This window comes from Triticum dicoccoides, chromosome 2B, assembly GCF_002162155.2.
Source record: "Triticum dicoccoides isolate Atlit2015 ecotype Zavitan chromosome 2B, WEW_v2.0, whole genome shotgun sequence".
NCBI classification, from domain to species: domain Eukaryota; kingdom Viridiplantae; phylum Streptophyta; class Magnoliopsida; order Poales; family Poaceae; genus Triticum; species Triticum dicoccoides.
In genome coordinates this window covers 20,009,297-20,011,039 of record NC_041383.1, presented here as the reverse complement: position 1 = coordinate 20,011,039, position 1,743 = coordinate 20,009,297, and the positions used below count along the sequence as shown (strand labels likewise).

The 1,743-nt window shown below is 42.6% G+C and overlaps 1 long non-coding RNA gene across 1 annotated transcript in view; it reads left to right on the top strand.

Moving 5' to 3' along the window:
- Positions 1 to 707, top strand: part of LOC119361828 — a 7,779-nt gene extending 7,072 nt beyond the window's left edge. The window contains exon 5 of the long non-coding RNA XR_005172994.1: positions 352 to 707. This is a non-coding gene — a long non-coding RNA (uncharacterized LOC119361828). The remainder of the gene's footprint in view (positions 1 to 351) is intronic.
- Positions 708 to 1,743: the final 1,036 nt, after the last annotated feature.

Genomic DNA, 1,743 nt, shown 5'->3' with positions numbered 1-1,743 from the left:
TAAAAGAATTAAAAGAAAATGATGAAAATGTTAAAAAAATAAAATAAAATAAGTTTCCCATGTGATATGTGGTCTAGTATGCATAAGTGCTAAAGCTACTGTGTGCGTGTGTAGCTAGCTAACAGAGACACAGAGTGATTAGTCGTTAGTGGCTTGACCATGTGTGCATGCTAGCTAGCGGGTGCATCGAAGGAAAAGGTGGAGTATCGTTTCAGGCCTAGCACAGAAAATACTTGAAGTTTTATGGATTCTATTTTGACATTTTCTAAGACTGTCACGAGCAAGCAGCTTGTTACTGTATTAGCCAATAACCACCACAGAAAACTTGAATGTTGTTGGTCTGTGAAACAGGGCAGATCAGGTCAGGTTTGTCAGCAAGGCGATACTCTTGACAATTAATCTCAGACCGATGGAGCTATGTAATGAGTTTATGGTGGTGCGAGGGTCTATAGACGGCCATCGAGAGTGAGCTTCAGGCCAACACCATCCACAGTTTTGCCAATATTAGCATCATGGAACACAAGGTAGCAAGAGAAACAATGACCGGACATGGAACAGAATATCCCCCGATGGCGCAAGAAAGCGCGCATATATTTCCTTAGCTACAACTAAACATGGAACAAAAACAAAACTGTAGGTTTCCAGATTTGAAATATATATATACATTTTCATAATGTACCTGGCTTAAAGCAGGTACAACTATGCCTTTTGGTTTGAAAAGGCTCAATTTGGACAATTGCTACGCTAATGCCATCTGGCTTGGATAACCTGACACTGATGCAATGTTTTAAAATGCAACAGGGTGATGTATATGCATCCTTTCCTTTTTCTTTAGTTAGTACTCCCTCCGTCCGAAAATACTTGTCGGAGAAATTGATAAAAATGGATGTATCTAGAACTAAAATACGTCTAGATACATTCATTTCTCCAACGAGTATTTCTGGACGGAGGGAGTATATGACTGCTGTTGAGAATAAAAGTATTATTGCCTACTGAAAGGCTTGAACTAACATTGATTCGCTACTCATTCTTCTTTCTTGAGGATGGAAAGTACTATAGATAATGTCCTGCGCCATTCTCCTTTCTCTATTGAACAACCTACAGGATGGAAAAGAAAGGAACGACCTACAGTACTATTCACTGTGAACTGGAAATTATGGCACAGGACGCTATCTATACTACTCCATGGCTCCTCACATCCTCCACAGCCTCCCTTCTTCAGGATGGTAAAGATAACGCCCTGCGCCTGCTGAACATGTGTTTGTTCCTTTCCTTCCAAAGCAGCCTGGGTTCAGATGGGCCGAATCAATATGTTTTTCAATGGAAAGGTGAGTTCAGATAGGCCGTTTTTCTGTCAAAAAAATCCTCAAATACGTCTTTGTACAGATGTTTGAAGTGACATGGGATCCCAAGTGATATTGTATGTGTGTGCCATAATAGCAAGGAGTCAAAACCTCCGACCCAGTTGAAACAAAAATAGCTGGTCTACAAAAGATAAGATTGTCTTGGTTGTTTGCATCAGACAGGGGGATTCACTAGGTAGTTTTCCTTTAGGAAAGATTTGCTAGGCAGTTTATCATGGAGGAATTCTGAATGACCCCTGTTTATCATGGGGGATTCACAAAGTGTGTAAAAGAACAGCAGCAGATCGGGCCTCCCCTCGGGGGCAAACCCTAGCCGCCGCAGCTCAGGCCTCCCCTTCCGGTCTTCCTCCCCCGCCGCCGCCGCTCGGCGCCGCCCGGC